Source organism: Protopterus annectens, chromosome 10.part0, assembly GCF_019279795.1.
Source record: "Protopterus annectens isolate FY-2018-M chromosome 10.part0, PAN1.0, whole genome shotgun sequence".
NCBI lineage: Eukaryota > Metazoa > Chordata > Ceratodontiformes > Protopteridae > Protopterus > Protopterus annectens.
Genome location: NC_056744.1, coordinates 1,257,158,097 through 1,257,175,370, shown reverse-complemented (window position 1 = coordinate 1,257,175,370; position 17,274 = coordinate 1,257,158,097). Strand labels below are relative to the sequence as shown.

Here is a 17,274-nt window from a genome sequence, read left to right as displayed (position 1 = left end):
TTGCTTAACTTTTTCTTTTTGTGGATGGAATAAGGACTGTTAGTGTGGCCAGTATTCTCTTCCATGGCCAAACCAAAAATTATGCCTCTTTCCAAGGGAATACAAAGAGCAATTGCCAGTATACTCTACCAGTCCACAAGTTACATTTTAACAGTAAAAAAAGTACATTAAAAATAAATTTAAAACACCACACCAGCCCCACAAAAGAAAAATAAGCAAAATTTCTCCACCAAAAATAAAGTTTCCAGTTACTTTACACTACTTTTAAACTGTCACAAAAATGTTGTGCTCTATTTAAAAGTATGTTACAGCTGTGAGACAGTCTGTTAAAACACAACACTCCTAGCTTTAAAATAACTTTCCTGAAGAGGAAGGTAATAAAACATTAATGAAATTAAGAAAAATGGAAGTTTTTTTCCCTCAATGGTTACTTATCTGCACAGCAAAGGAAAGCACAAGCTGACTGTCAATCCTTGAAAGCTTTAGTGGAGCATATGCTTCAGTGGCAGTAAAGCTCTGAAGGACTTTGACCCAAACTAGACTTTTAGTCAGCTCAGCTTGAACTGCTTGATGGTTTGTGCATGTGGAAGGTACCATGAAGCAGGAAATAACCCATATAGCTAAAGCTACTGCAGCATTGATCAATATGATGAACATGGAAATGTTTTCTGTATGGCCCCAGGTAGGTTATTTATTCCCCAGCATAGCTCCCAACCTCTTTTCTCAATAATCAGAGGCAAAGACAAACATTATGTTGGTGTGTGTGTGGGGGGGTGCCCAACACCATGGAGAGTTTTGAAATTTTAGTCTAATTCAGGCATTAGTAATACAAACAATTGTCTATTCACACCTTACATCTTCTTGAACCCCCTTTCACTAACTTTCTTACTCTCCTCTGTCTGTCTAAATATTCCATATTGCAATTCCTTTGTATTATACCAGCTAACATTTAATTTTACTAAACTGGCTAAAATTTCTCTAAGTATTAAATCATTGTCATATAAGTTGTATCTATTCTTAACCAATGTTTTCACAATATATCTAATTTAATATAGCTATTCAAACTGTACATGTCTTTGTACCATTTTTGGAGATTATAAAATTATTGTTTAAAATGTTTTTGTAATTCTTTGGAGGTTTCCTTCTCTGCTCAGCACTGAAAATGGGCACCTAACCTGTGAAGACTGGTAGAGATGGATGAAGGCTGCCAGCCTAGCCAAATATAATTTGATACATAATTCTGGCATTTGTAAATATAAATATAAAATATGGGCTTGTTTCTTAAATGAAAGAAAACACTGTAAAATGTGAACTTCAAGATTGTAGCAACATTGCTATCTGCTGTAAATAAAACTAAGCCAAGCATTTCAAATGTTCTTTGAAATTAAAATTATGTTTTGTATTTCCTTTGAAGTTAGAATTTGGAGTCGATGAGTCTGAAGTAAGTTTGCTGTCTATTGTTTTAAGACTAATGTTAATGACCAGAATTTACATGTGGAATGTCCTTTATTGCTCTAAGTGTAAAAGAATGTAAAGGCAGTTTCTGTCAGCCTGGGAACCAGGAAAGTGTAAACTAATGATGTAATGTTTTATCAGAACTGCAGTTTCAATTTAAACAGTGAGAACCAAAGATTATTAAGCATTTTTGTCTTGATATCCAACCTCAGCACTACCTGTTGTCTTAAGTAAGTTATTTTAGAAGTTATGTTCTCTTGTAGAAATAGCTAGGACTATAAAGTTAGACTGAGTGTTTTTCTGTTATGTCAGAATTGTACTACTGATTTATTTTAAGTTTCTGTGTGATCTCTGAACTCTTGAATATCACTATGGTGTGGTAGTATTGTCTTGTGCTTTAGTATTTATTATTAAATATTTTAAAAACCTTTTACCTGTGGCTGGTTTGTGTAGAGATAAGTAAGCTCTAGAGTACATTGCATATTTATAGAGTTTATTGTACAAGGCCACTCTAATAAGCCTTAGACTGTTTAGTCACACTTACAATTGGATAATAATATTGCACAGTAGTAATTGGACACCCTTTTAAGGGCCTTTGGTTAGCTGATAAATATTAGCTGGTGGTGACAGTAATTACTACAATGTAGTCTGGGTAAAGGGGCACAGCTGGAGAATCTGCATCAGCATTTCCCAGGAGTGTCTGTGAAGTTGTATAAATACTTATCTCAAAGTGTGTGTGTGTGTGTGTGTGTGTGTGTGTGTGTGTGTGTGTGTGTGTGTGTGTGTGTGTGTGTGTGTGTGTGTGTGTGTGTGTGTGTGGGTGGGTGTCAGCTACTTGGGTAGGGACACAAAGCACTGGTTGGACAGAGAGGGTACTGGAGGTTAGCTTGCCAGCTAGGCTGAGATCTGGACCCTATAGCTGTGCCAGTGGGGAGTCTTATTGGGGACCTGGGGAGCAAGGGTGCAACCAGCCCCAGACTGACTGTGATCTCTGTGTGCACTTAAGGGAAATTGTACTTTACTGTGTGTATTTGTTATCCTTTCCTCTTATATGAGACACCCTCTCTGGTGTTAGTGGTGAGGATTGAGGATCCTTGATTGCTGGGCCAGGGCACAGCTGTCACATGTGGTGGCAGTGGTGGGATCCACTTCACATTTGTGTTTGGCAGCAGTGGGATATCCATATCACATATTAATTAGTTGGCAAATACTAATTGGCTTGTAGTAGTGTGGGTAGAGTGAATCCTATATCTTATGTACAATGATCTCTGAAGGTGTTTAGTACTCTAAAAAAGCCACGCAGTGAATACTCAGAGTTTAGATCACAATTGTTTTATTTCTTTTGTTAGCTTAGTTAGTCAGGGTGAGCAGGCAGCATGTCAGCAGAGGAGTATGGAAATCTGACAAGGAGCCAGCTGCTGGAGATGTGCCAGGCTAGGGGACTGCTGCATGGAAACCTGACTGAGGCAGACCTGATTGCAGCCTTGGTTACAGCTGCATCAGAAAACAGCATCCAGGAGGACAAGCAGACCAGCGGTGGAGATACAATATCCTCGGAGAATGGACAGCTCAACCTTTCTGCGAAGGACAATCAATCTGGCAGTGGAGATACAATATCCTTGGAGAATGGACATCTCAACCTTTCTGCAGTGGACTTAAAAATCCAGCTGGAGCTAAAGAGACTTGAGTTGGAGGCCAGGTGTTTGGAGATAGAAGCCGAAGAAAAGGAGCGTCAGAGGAGGCATGAGAGGGAAATGCTGACTCTTCACCAGAGTCATGGAGGTAATGGGGAAGGGAGTAACTGGAACCCAGAAGCACAACAGATCAGTAAATTTCTTTCACAATTTAAAGAGGGGGATAATTTTGATAGTTTCATTCATATGTTTGTGAGGGTATGCAAACAGTATAGTGTTGACCAAAGGCTCTGGGTACGGTTCCTGACCCCCTGCATTGGCTAAAATGTCTGACATTGCATGTTTTGATTATACTGCTGTAAAAAATGTATTTTAGAATGTTTTAAGCTAACACCTGAAATGTATAGGGAAAAGTTTTGTGAGCATAGACGCAAGGCATGAAAGTGTGTGTGAATATGTTGCTGAACTGAGCACTTATTTTCATAGCTGGGTGAGTGGATGTCAGGTTGCCACTTTTAAAGGGCTGGCAGACCTTTTGGCGAGAGAACAAGCCCTTAGCACTTTGCTTGAGGACATGCGGATCTGGTTAGCTGATAGACAGTGTGCTACTTCAGATGAGTTGGGGAAGAAGGGAGACCTATACCTTGCCAGCAGGGCAGCCCTGCACAGAAGGGGATAATCTGTACTGCTCATGGGTCTAAAGGAACCCATAGTGGGAAGCACAGACTGCCCCAACAGAATCTGCCAGTAGCAGGGGAAGCCACTAGTCCAGGTACACGTCCAGGAGCTAGGGTTCATTGTTTTGAATGCAACCAGTTGGGCCATGTGGCATACAGGTGTCGACAGAGGCAAGGTGGGGAACCAAAGGTGAGAGAGCCAGTAAATGGGAATGACAAAATGCCAATAGCAGGTTGTCTTGAGACAACAGGGGTACTAAACTACCATCCTGCAGATGTCCTGAGAGGGAAGAATTTGGATGAGGCAGTACTATGTACTTATGCAGTTACATGCAGTGAGGCTAGGAGACAAGCATGTGGGTTTTTGTAGCCTGGGGGAGACCCCGACAGACTGCATACTTGCAGCCAGGACTGGCGAGGTGGTTACTTCTGGGAGGGAGCTACTCTGTAGCAGTGAAACTGAAGGTGAGCCACAGCTGCTTGTGGGTACTGATGTTCCCTTGGACAGAGTGACTGCAAAGGTATAGGTGAGTAGTAGTACTCAGGCTGACAGCGAGGTACTACTGTCAGAGGATGCCATACTTCCTGTGGAAGGGGAGCTGGGAAAGGTTACAAGGAGAGAGTTGAGACAGGCTCAGCTCTCAGACCCTACATTGCAAGGCCTGAGGCAGTTAGCTAGGGAGGCACCTGATTCTCAAGGAAAAGAGGAATCTGCATACTGGGACAAAGGGTTACTGTACAGAGAGTGGACCCCTGAGGGAGGGCTGAAAGGTGAGAGAGTACAGTAGTTGATAGTGCCTAGAGCCTACCATCTGGCACTTCTAGCCATAGCCCATGACATTCCCTTTGCAGGCCATATGAGTATAAAATATACAAATAGGCGTATTATGCAGAACTTCTATTGGCCTGGAATTTCCAGAGGTGCCATTTTTATGTCAGACCTGCTGGCTTGTCTGTGGAAGTCCTTTGGGGTGAAGCACATGAAGACCACCCTCTACCATCCCCAGACTAATGGTCTTGTTGAGAGGTTAAGCTCTACAATCAAGTCCATGCTACGGGCATTTGCAAATCAGTTTAAGAGGGAGTGGGACAAATATTTGCCCCATCTGTTGTTTGCTTACAGAGAGGTTCCCCAGGAATCCACAGGTTTTTTACCCTTTGAGTTGCTGTATGGGCATAGGATGAGGGGACCTCTACATTTAATTTGAGATGAGTGGAAAGGTGAGTGTGAGTCTCACAAGTAGTCTGTTGTGGCATATATCCTAAACCTCAGGACAAAGCTTAGGGAACTCATGGGCTTGGCCCAGGAGAACCTGGCAGATGCACAACAGCAGAAAAAGGTGTGATATCACAGGAATGCTCGAGCTAGAGAGTATGCTGTGGTGCAGCAGGTAATGTTACTCATTCCTGTAAGGCACAACAAGCTGCAAGCAGCTTGGGAGGGTCCCTACAAGGTGGTAAGAAAGGTAAGTGATGTTAACTACATGGTGGAATTGCTAGGCAGATGGCAGGGACACAAATTGTACCATGTTAACATGATGAAACCTTACCATGATAGAGAGGCCCTTGTGCTGAGCATTTGCAGTCGATTGCAGGAGGAGTCTGAGGGAGATCTGGGGACTGATCTCCTCAGTGAGGCTCGGGCTGACTCCTCGGTGGAAGGGGTAACAATGTCCCAGCAGCTATCCCCTACCCAGGTTTGAGAAATATGAGTAGTGTTGCAGGAATTTTGGGACATGTTCACTGGGAAACCAGAGTGCACCCACCTGGTGCAGCACCAGGTGAATACAGGACCCCAAAGGCCTATTAGGCAGGCCCCTTATAGAGTGCCTGAGAGAGTCAAACAGACTCTGAGGGAGGAGATACAGGAGATGTTGGAACTAGGGGTGATTCAAGAGTCCAACAGTCCCTGGGCCTCCCCAGTGGTGCTGGTGCCAAAGAAGGATGGCAGCACCAGATTCTGCGTGGATTACAGGAAATTAAATAGTCACACAGAGTCGGATGCTTACCCCATGCCTAGGACAGATGAGGCCCTAGAGCAACTGTGTGGGGCTAAGTATCTTACAACCATTGATCTTACCAAGGGTTACTGGCAGGTGCCCTTGACTCCCAGTGCTAGAGAGGTCAGCATTTGTGACTCCTTTTGGCTTGTATGAATTCACAAAGATGCCCTTTGAGCTGCTAGTAGGAGCTGGAGGGTTTGCCCCTGCTTACCTAGATGATATTGCCATCTACAGCCATTCCTGGCCAGAGCACCTTCAGCATGTCAGGGAGGTGCTGGGCAGACTACAGAGGGCAGGGTTGACCATTAAGCCAAGCAAATGTCAGGTGGGTATGGCAGAGGTCTCCTACCTAGGACATAGAGTGAGGAGTGGTAAGATAAAGGCAGAACCTGCCAAAGTGGAAGCCATTCAGGCATGGCCTGTACCTGTTACTAAAAAGCAGGTGAGGGCATTCTTAGGGTCAGCACGGTACTACAGAATGTTCGTCCCTAGTTATAGTATCATAGTTGCTCCCCTCATAGACCAGACAAGGAAGAACAGGCCAGATAAGGTAGTGTGGACCCCAGCATGTGAGCAGGCATTCCAGAAGCTTAAAGAAGCTTTGGGAGGACCCCCTGTGTTAGCCAGTCCAGATTACAGCAAATAATTTGTTGTACAGGTGGATGCTTCAAACCATGGGGTGGAGGCTGTACTTAGCCAGATTTATTCACAGGGGGAATAGCACCCGGTGGTTTATCTCAGTCGTAGGCTCCAACCCAGGGAGGAATGCTATGCAGCTGCAGAAAAGGAATGTCTAGCCATAGTGTTGGCACTGCAGAAATTTCAGCCTTATCTGTATGGAAATAAATTCACTGTAATGACAGATCACAACCCTCTAATATGGTTAAACAGAACCAGCCAGCAAAATGCCAAGTTGCTAAGATGGAGCCTGGGGTTGCAAGCATATGATATGTCAGTGCAGCACCAAAGTGGGATTAGCAATGCCAATGCAGATGGGCTCTCAAGACAGGGAATGGGGTGAGATACACTCAGATAGACCTAGCCCTCTCAAGCAGTGTTTCTCAAGGGTCACTTGAAAAACTAGCTTGAGTTCTCCGGGGGGTGGGGGGGAGATGTGAAGACTGGTAGTGATGGATGAAGGCTGCCAGCCTAGCCAAATAGAATTTGACACATAATTCTGGCATTTGTACATATAAATATAAAATACAGGCTTGTTTCTTAAAAGAAAGAAAACACTGTAAAATGTGAACTTCAAGATTGTAGCAACATTCCCATCTGCTGTAAGGAAAACTAAGCCAAGCATTTCAAATGTTCTTTGAAATTAAAATTATGTTTTGTATGTCCTTTGAAGTTAGAACTTGGAATTGATGAGTCTGGAGTAAGCATCCTGCCTATTGTTTTAAGGCTAAAGTTAGTGACCAGAATTTACATGTGGAATGCCCTTTATTGCTCTAAGTGTAAAAGAATGTAAAGACAGTTTCTGTCAGCCTGGGAACCAGGAAAGTGTAAACAAATGATGTAATGTTTTATCAGAACTGCAGTTTCAATTTAAACAGTGAGAACCAGAGATTATTAAGCATTTTTGTCTTGATATCCAATCTCAGCACTGCCTGTTGTCTTAAGTAAGTTATTTTAGAAGTATGTTTTCTTGTAGAAATAGCTAGAACTATAAAGTTAGACTAAGTGTTTTTTTTATGTTTCTGTGTGATCTCTGAACTCTTGAATAGCACTGTGGTGTAGTAGTATTGTCTTGTGTTTTAGTATTTATTATTAAATATTTCTAAGTAATAAGAATTGAGCTCTCAAGTCTAGCATTATTGACTACCAGCAATCCTCATTGATTTACCAGAAAATGAAAGATTTTTTGAAGGACAGGGCAAATGTATGAAGCAAAATCAAAGCTATTCTGCAAACTCATGGACAGTTGAGGCGCACATTCCCCAATCTGACCAAGAAGTGACAAATATATCACAACATGTACACTATGTAAATTCCTCAGATCTGTAGTACAGAGGCTATCATTTTCACTCATTAATAGAGCCTAACATGGGGTTAGACATGTCTTGGATTATACTTAAGCAGGGAACAATCACCAACATGGTGCACAAAGAACTTTCAGAACATATACAGGTGATCACAGTTTGACATATACAAATGATTGGCTGTTCTTCCTGAAATTTTCCTAACTGGCATCAAAGTCTGACCCCAGTCTTATCCATTACAGGATACCAGACAACTGACAAAAATGCTGCTTTCTTGTTTAATGTATCCTGTTATCCTTGTTCTGGACATCTGGCAGGCCTACTCCTTATCAATCTAAACACACTACATGCACTACCTGTTCTGCTCTCACGTACAAGGATTACTGGCAACAAGTGTGACAGTAGCAGCTAACCACAGATGTTAACAGCCAGTAGAAATAAATGTGTGTGTGTGTGTGTGTGTGTGTGTGTGTGTGTGTGTGTGTGTGTGTGTGTGTGTGTGTGTGTGTGTTTGTGTGTGTGTATGAATGCAGAGCAGAAGAAAGGGGGTTCAGGCACCTAGGTGTCGCGACACTAGTATGCCACATACAGGGTTTTGTCTCACACACTGTGTTAGGTGGTGGGGGGTTCTTTTTTTTTTGAATTGTCTGCAGGCATTTGTCACTGCAGCTAAACTTCCATACTGCCATCTGTCCACATCCAGTTGTCTCACAGTGGGTTGTCGCACCGCCTAGGTGCCTGAACCCGAAGAAAGGATTAGACTACAGCTGGTTGTAATAAACAACAGTGAATGGAAAAACCTTGAAATTATCTAAAGTATTACTACAGCTTCAAAATTTGCTTGTCTTTTGATTTTTTTTCATATTTATATTTGTTTAGTTATTTATTTCTGTTTGCTTTACCAGTGCTACTTATGACAACTGTTAAAAGTCCTCACTGGTTCCATTTCTTTCTTTTTTTTCATTTAATGATAGGTGACAACTACTGGACTGCAGCTAAGATGTTGCATGAGGTCTTACAGAATAATTCCAATTACAATTAATTCAATTTGTGAGTTTTGTAGATTTATTTTAGGAGTCATAGTAATTACATGTGCAATTTGGAAACACAATATTATTATTTTTAATCCGACTTTCCTTTTTATAAGGGAACTAACCCTGGTATTTTTCTGACTTACTCTTCTATATTAAAAATGATGGTTTTTTTGGTAGGAAGTAAACATATTGTGCATTTGTAGAAGAGGAAGCTATAAATACTTGTCCTTCTATGCACATTTAGTAAAATCACTATAATTTTTAGCACCATATTTCTAAATTTTTGGTGAGAGGCTTAAAACAGAAGAAAAAAAACTTACTTTCTGTAATTATCTGGTATCTGAACAGAATATGTTGTGATTGGTCTGATTCCTTCTTACAGTACTGTAAATTTATTTCAGATTGAATGAGTTGTATACTTTATGTCTCTAGGTAAGCTAAATTAAGTGTTCATTGTTGAGCTTTTATTCTTCATTACTCATTAATTGGCAACTTGACTGAATTTGCTTAGCAGGTCACATTGTGCATTTGAGTTAAGGGTTGTCTTCTAGTTGCTTAAAACTAATGTATAAAAACAAATAAAAATAGTAAGGGTGTGAAATGAAGTGAGGAATCCCAGAGAAGGACAGCATGAAATGAAGAGGATAGTTGAGAAAGAAAAACAGGAGAAAATGAGTGATGTTATAAGCCTGGGGGCAGAGGTTTGACTTATACAATGTTGGGATAGCTGAGGATACACATCATTAGTGGAACAGGTTAATTTCAGGGACAATTTGGGAGATAGAAATGATAGTGCAGGGGTTAATGTGAGAATGAGTAGTTTGGGACTAGACATGGGCAGATGGGGGCTATTCAACAGATGGACTGAAAAAGTACAGCAAACAAAAAAAGACAGTTGCTGCTGTCAGAAGAGTTAAAGTATGTGGTGAGCACAGAGGGTGTTAAAAGAGAAAGTGAAAGATGCAGTTATGATACAGAGGTTAGAAAGAAGGAAGCCAACATGGAGTGAAATTGCAGACAGTAGTGACAAGTCCTGAAGGAAAGCCAGAGGCAGAAGTCACCAGGCAGAAACAAACATCATAAGGACAGAACTAAGGGACAGTCAGCAAAATGGACATAACAGAACAATGTGCTTGTAGGAAGAGAGCCATTTTAATAGGAAATGGAATAAATACAACAAATTGACTGAAGCAACTAGTATAAAGAGTGACGAAGGATATGGAAGTGGAAACAGAAATGAAAAAGGCTGCAAATAAGTAGTTACGTGGGGCAGAATGTAAAATAGACAAGAGAAGAATGCACGGAGAGAGAGAGAGAGAAAAGAGGGGTTGTTCATTAGATAATCAGCCAGTCAGTACATAATATTATCAAAGAAAACTGAAAATATTAGATTATAGTGAAACTGGTCTTAGAACTCAGATGTAGAAAACAGGGGAAGTGCTGTCAAACGGTAGAGGAGGGTTAAATGCATGTAAGCATGGATGGTCTATCAGAGGAGATTGTTTAAGTGCTACCAAACAGGACAAAGGAGGTGGCTTACAAACAGCAGTTAAGAAGTTGGTTGTAGCATTCACAGAAGGTTTACCTCTGCTAGCACAAAAAGCTCACCAATGAAGGAATTAAAATTGGGGCTATGATGCTGGATAAGTACAAGAGCAGAGAAAAGGTAATCTTGCCACTGCTGAAAGGGTAGGCAGATGCCTAGTAGTAGATCAGAGTAATTATAGACAGGCTCCATCTTAGCTCAGTAGGAACAACAGCGCTAATCGCTGGTTTGCAAAGGTACCTCTCAATGAGTACTTGTGAAAGCTTGTCACAGATCCAGAAGAAGGGATAGGTAATCATGATGCAGAATGAATGAAAAGGGAACACATACAACATCAAAGGCAGAGAAACAAGAGTGACACAGATCATGGCTGGGTATTATTAAAAAGAGCGCAAGGAGTCAGGGAAGGAAAATGATGGAGCTGCAGACACTAGTGCAAGGGAGGAAATGGATGTTCCTGGTTTCATAGACAAATGGAGCAATGAAAATTAGGAGTGGAAAGGCACCTTGGTGTATGTTGTTTAGTAATAACAGAGAAGAGAGAGATGGTGGTGGAGCAACTCAATACAGGAAGGCATCAATCAAATGAGGTGTCAAAAAGAAAGGAGAAGGACAACAATGACAAAGAACAAGGATGCAGAAAGGACAGAACCTAGAGAGAGGAAGGAAGGAGGGAAGGAAGCAAGGAAGGAAGGAAGGAAGAAGGAAGGAAGAAGGATGCTGGTTAGAATGATACCGTTTTCAACTCTTAAATGCACCAAGAGAGGAAGCTGCGACATTGGAGGACAGCAAAAAGGTGTTGCAAAAGAGGAATAGGGTTATAATCATGGGAATTCTGAATCAGCCAGGAGAAGATTGGGAGATTCCAAGTGCCAGGATATAGAAACAGAGATGGTCCACGAGTATACTAAAGCATTAGCTCATGTCAGGACTAAGCCAAAAGATGAAGGATTGTATGAGAAAGGACTGAATAATGAATTTGGTCCTAACCATGGTAGGGGATGGAGGTTCAGGTACTCCATTAGCCAACATCGATCATGCCATTGTGTTGTTTATATGTAAGAGGGAAGAGTAATTCTCAAAACAGAGTGAAAATTCATGGAAGTGGATGGATTGGACTGAAGATAAGAGAATGAGGAGACTGTAAAAGGGTAAGCAAGTTCTGGCAATGGATAAAAAGTGCAGAACTCATGATTATGGACACGGGTTTGAGGAAGAGGCAAAAAAGGGAGAACGATGAAAAGGGTCTATATGGCTATTGCAGGAAGGTGAGCCTTGAGCTGAAAGGGAGTTGGCAGATTTGGTCAAATGTGGGAAATAAGGCATTGAAGTGTATAAGGCAGTGGAGGCAAACTTGACCAGCATGAAAAATAATGGAATGGAGATAAAAGAAAATGGAAGATGAAGAGGTCCAGCATGAACACTTTATTTCAGTCTTACCAAGAAAAGCAAGGGAAGAGTGTTTTGCTGTGGGGAGATGTGGGAGGTAGAGCAGAGTGGGGAGAGTAATAGACAAGCACACGACAGAGAATGGGGGAGAGAGAACTGGTTACTCTTAGGGAGGACAAAGCACAGGGAACCAATACATGACCTCTCAGAATCTTCAGGAATCAGGTTAACTTAACAGAATACCACATGACAGAGGTCTTCAGCAAAACACAGCTCAGTGCAGAAAGAATGAAAGGCATCAAGTAGCATACCTCTGTGTAGCATAAGGAAATACAGGCCTTGGGTCCTAACATTAGTATCAAGGGAAAATGGTGAGCAACATCCTGCAAGGAAGGACGATTAATATTCTATAGGATTACAATCCCCCAGGAGAAACAAAAGGGGTTGATGGCCAAAAAGAATTGTCAGTCAAACCTGGTCTACTTTTATGAATAACTTAATGAAGAATTTTGTAGTACGTATTTATGTATGTAATTGATTGCTGACTAGGTGGATTGGTCAAATGATCCTTATCAGTCATCACAAAACACAACCACAGCATCCGAGTATAACATTTAGGCATAAACAATAGAAGACTAAGAACTTAAAATTGCAACAGTTGTCTCAACATTCCTAAAGGAAGTTCAGGAGATTGTGTGTGAATACATATATCTATATTTATATCTGTATATATATATATATATATATATATATATATATATATATATATATATATATATATATGGGTCTATTTCTTTTTTTCGAAAACTCATTTCGTTGGATCTCAGTTCACTGGGACATTTTGCTGAAAGCTCATTTTACTGAAAACTCATTCGACTGAATCTCATTTCACCGAAAGCCTTAAAACCTAAATTTCAATATACTATAGCTTAAACCATAGACATACACACTTACAACACCAATGACTAACACTTTCCCGAACCAACAACCTAGATACCTACTTTCTTAACAAAAAACACACAATAGAACACCAAACTAGGTGTGGGGTTGTGCCCCCCACATCCCCCAACTATATATACTAACTCTAGGATCACACCGCAGTGGGGAAAAGGGCATATACCTTTTACTTCCCTTACAATATTCTGCACACTGCCACTGCTACCATTCGGTGAAATGAGATTCAGTCAAATGAGTTTTCAGTAAAGTGAGCTTTCAGCGACTTGGTCCCTGTGAACTGAGATTCAACTAAATGAGTTTTCGACGAAAAGAAGTAGACCCATATATATATATATATATATATATATATATATATATATATATATATATATGTATATATGGATCTACTTCTAACCCTCAAACCTCATATAACTGGACTTCATTTTCACGAAAGCTGAATTATCCGAATGGCAAATTTTTCCCAGGGTAAGTAAACAGTTGCCCAACATGCCCTTTTCTCCACTGCAGTGCAATCCCAGAGATGGTATATACAGATAGGGGGTGTGGGGGTGTAGCCCCGACCTTGGTGGGTTTTACTTACTTTGGTGTGTGTTTTGTGTAAGTTTGAGCAAGTGTTTACTTACCCTGGGAAAAATTTGGCATTTGGCTATTACAGCTATTTTCCTCTCAGGAAAATGAAGTTCAGTTATATGAGGTTTAAGGTTGAAAAGTAGATCCATATATATATATATATATATATATATATATATATATATAGTGGCACCCAACTATCGCTGCAGCCCTGAGATGACCCTCTCCTAGTGCAAATGCACACAACTGATTAAAGCGTCTGCGTTTAAAACCTATAACTTAAACAGCTGCTTAAGGTAAAGAACTTACCTTCCTAACAGTGTTTTTCTACTGTCTAGTGTCAGGCAGCAACAAAAGAAAACAGACTTTCTATTTAAAAACATTCTACTAAGAAAGCGGACTTTATATTTAAAACAAACTGTTTGCTACCTGTAGTAACACTTTACTAAGAAAGCGGACTTTATATTTAATAAAACAGTTTGCTACCTGCTGTTAAAGGTGGTTACCTTTAAGAACAAGGTAAACCCTGTGGTGTAATCCCGCTCCCCTCCCTCCCCCCCCTCCCACCCACCCCACTACCTCCACATTTATTAGGTCAATAAGCCCATCCCCCTTACCACCACCCAATCACAACTGTCCCTCTCCCTGTACCACTCCCCTCCATTTCTCTACCTGACTACACTACAAAGCCTACCCCCTTAATCCGCCCACCCACTCAACTCTTCCATTGACACTCTCTCCTCCCGCCTCCTAGCTTTTCTACACACCAATTGTAACAAGGTAGTTCACCCCCCCCTCGCCATGGATAGAAACTCTTTTAGTACTTTCCCCCTCATAATACTACTCCTCATCTTACCCTATCTGTTAACGAGATATGAAACCCTAGATCCAGCAGGTGTCTACCTCCCCAATGGTCAGACCTCCCTGTACTCCCATGACACCTCCAATCTCATTTATCCCTCTCACTACCCTTCTATTAACGCGAACTCCTACAGTTTCCACCCTACTTTCTGTTACCCGAAAACATCCTCAACAAGGGAACATCTTAAACTACTAATTAAACTCCAAAGAATACTTGATTATTTAAAAAAATCCATAATAAAAGATGGTGATATCCACCCCAACCCAGGCCCTTCCATTGACCTAGGCCCAAACCCCCTGAACACTGCCAGAAGCCTAGTGGGGTCCCTCCGTATGCTTCACCTCAACTTACGAAGCATCAACAACAAAGTACACAACTTGCATGCTTTGCTTGCAACCCATTCCCCTGACATCATGTGTCTTTCTGAAACCTGGCTCAAACCTAGCACTAAGGATGAGGAAATCATCCCACCTGGGTATAACATCCTTAGGGCAGATAGACTAACTAGAAAGGGCGGGGGAATTGCAGTTATGTTCAAGAACTCCTTAAACATCACTAGGAATCCACTCCAACCTCCAAAAGCCCACAACCAGGAATTGATTGCCCTAAAGTTATGCCTAAACAACCAAAAAAGTATTAATCTCATAGTCACCTATTTACCTCCAGGCAACAATGTTGAAAACCTAGAACAAACTCTCAGTTGGCTTACCACCTTCTATCCCCAAGAAACGATAATTCTAGGAGATGTTAACATCGACTGGTCCCTATACTCCTCTCAACCAAATCCTCTCCCTATTAACTTACACGGATTCTCCCAACTTATTCTCTCCCCTACTAGAATTGGACATGCTCAACAAAAAGAGACCATCATAGACTGGATTCTTATTAACAAGGATCCCACCAACTATACCGCCTCCCCAACGACCTTAGCGACCACCTTATCACCTTTATTATAAAACACAAATGTCCAAATACACCCCCCCCCCAACCAGACTTGTTAGGAACAGCAAGAATTTCATCCCTGAACTATTTCTTGCAGACCTCAAGGCATGTAACTGGTCCATCCTAAATACTCTACCCTTAGAAGAGAGTGTGTCATACTTTAATGATACCTTCCTCAAAATACTTGACTCACATGCTCCTAAGCGACTCATTAGAACTAAGGAACGTATCGCACCTTGGCTAACCAAAGACACAAAAACTAAAATTAAACTCAGAGACCAGGCCTGGAACAAATGGAGAACCACAAAAACCCCTCTGGACCGCATAAAGTTTCTGCAGCTTAGAAATTCAACCAAAGCAGCCGTTATGTCTGATAAAAAACAATATTTCTGTCACCTCCAAGACAAGCATCAAAACAACCCTAAAAATTTTGGGCTGGTTTCAACCACCTCCTCCATCCAGGTAAATCTTCCACCCCACACCTGAAACACTCATGGATAAAGATCCAAGTGAGATAGCTAACTCTTTTAATTCTTTTTACTGAGACCATCCAGTCCCTCGCCAGCCAGCTTACCTCTTCCCCATTGGCTGCAACCTCAACCAATGACCCAACTCAACCTGCCTTCAACTTACAACCCACCTCCACCTTCTACATTCGTGCCCTCCTGAAAAACTTAAACCAACCACCCTAGCGGCTGACCTACTCCCAGCCAAATATTTACAAATAGCAGCTGATGCCATAGCCTACCCTGTATCCATCCTAATTAACTGGTCTATCTCCGAAGCCTCTATTCCCTCAATCTGGAAAATCTCTTATATCATTCCTCTCCACAAAGGAGGGTCCTCTACTGACACATCTAATTATAGACCCATTGCAATACTGTCCCCTTATCCAAAATTATGGACTGCATTCACAAGCAACTTATTACCCACCTCATCCAAAATAATCTCCTGTCTAATACCCAACGGCCCACATCATAGCACTACCACTGCTCTCCTCTCCTTTGTTGATACAATTAACCTCAACCGAATAACAAATTAATATCCTCTGCTCTTTCTAGACCTATCGAAAGCCTTCGATATGGTCAACCACAAACAACTGCTCCACACACTGGAAACCTTTAATCTTAGCAAAACTACTATAAGTTGGTTCAACGCCTACCTCTCTGGTAGAAAACAGGCGGTACAGTGGCAAAACAGGATTTCAGACCTACTACCCACTAATATCGGTGTCCCCCAAGGATCTATTCTCGGTCCCCTTCTTTTCTCCCTCTTCATTAATGGTCTACACTCTATCCTTCCCAAAGCCACCTGCATTCAATATGCGGATGACTCCACCCTAATCTGCTCTGATGACTCTCTCACCAAACTCCAAGCTACTACCCAAAACTGCTTTTCTTTAGTCGAAAAATGGTTCTCAGACTTAAAACTCCTACTTAATCCAACCAAAACCAAATTGCTTCTATTCTTCCCTACTCCAACTACTACACACGGATTAGAATCCCCTAACACCCACATCCCAACCTTCGCTGTGTCCTCTAATAATGGTACCAAAATCCTTCCTGGCACCCACACCAAACTACTCGGGGTGACAATAGACCACAAACTTAGATTTGATATGCATGTCAACCTGACCATTAAATCACTCAACAAGAAACTTGGGTCCATGTATAGAATAAAGAAATTCTTAACCCCACACACCAAACTAACCATCGCCCGAACTCACCTCCTCTCAACTCTCCTCTATGCCTCCCCTATACTCTCCTTCCTTCACAAGAAAGAGCTTAATAAACTATCCACTGCCTATAACCACATAGCTAGATTCATTACAGGAATGCCCTACCGCACCCATCACTGCCTAAATCTAAGGACACTGGGATGGCTAGAACTGCCCAATATTCTTAAACTCAACCAGCTTACTGAGGCATTCAAAATTATTAAACATCCCAAAAAAACTCCCTCACTGAACAACATACTTACCCCCTACTCTAATCTTTCGTCCCTTAGGTCATCCAAATGTATACAAGTATTGACCATTAAATCTAACAACTTGGGTGGGGAAGCTCTTTATGCCAATTCCATTGGCAAAGCCTGGAATGCCCTCCCAAGCAACCTAAGACTAATGACCACTCTGCACCAATTTAAAACTCACCTCCGAGCTTTACTAAAATCCCAATGGCTATGCCCATGCTCTAATCCCGACTAATAGCCCCGGCTCTACAT

The 17,274-nt window shown here is 41.5% G+C and overlaps 1 protein-coding gene across 1 annotated transcript in view; it reads right to left on the bottom strand.

The window, feature by feature from the left end:
- The window catches only part of PAPPA2 (pappalysin 2), a 2,663,723-nt gene that overhangs the window by 1,121,865 nt on the left and 1,524,584 nt on the right, over positions 1–17,274 (bottom strand). The window lies entirely within an intron of this gene.